Here is a 738-nt window from a genome sequence, read left to right as displayed (position 1 = left end):
ACGCGCGCAGAAGGCAGTTTACTTGACCTATTTACGAGAAACCGCATATCACTTCAACGTAACTAGAATATGACAACGCACGGATACCGGTAACAATATACAGAATTCTCTAGCCAAGTTTTTCCAACTTAAACTTTGATTTTCAAAGTTGAAATAATTACAAATGTAAATCTACGTAGGAAATACATTTAGAAAATGAAAAGTTGTCGTTACACGCGTGCCTCGAGAGAACGGAGGAATAGGGAAAAGAGGGAAAAGGAGATAAAAGAGAAGAGAAAGCTGGAACGTTCATAAACAGCAGCGTTGACAGAAAATATTTCTTCGTTCGGTAGGAAGTAACGACGTCCTCCGGTATGCTCGAGCCGAGGTCAAAATCACCGGATATATTCATCGTGATCATGATATACCGAGCACCCAGTATAGGGATGCTCCTCGGACACGTTTCTCTCTGGCCGTGTCCTTCTACCTTCTCTGCACCGATGTACCCGTCCCGTTTCCCGCCCGTCCCGACCTCCCCCGCGCCCTCGATTCAACCCCAAAGGACTCCCTTACTCTTCTCGACAGGGCATAGCGAGAGCGAAGGGAAACGGGGCTGAGGGGCGAGGGGCTAGCCGAGCGAGAGAGTCGAGGTAGCAGAGAAGTTGGGTTTCATCTCGAGGGCTCGAGGGATGAGGCAGCCGAGTCGTGAGGGGACCCGGGGGCAGGGTTGGCCAGGATAGAGGGTGAGACTTCGTAATA

Source organism: Bombus flavifrons, chromosome 15, assembly GCF_040668555.2.
Source record: "Bombus flavifrons isolate JBK064 chromosome 15, iyBomFlav1_principal, whole genome shotgun sequence".
NCBI lineage: Eukaryota > Metazoa > Arthropoda > Insecta > Hymenoptera > Apidae > Bombus > Bombus flavifrons.
Note: the sequence above shows the minus strand (reverse complement) of the source record.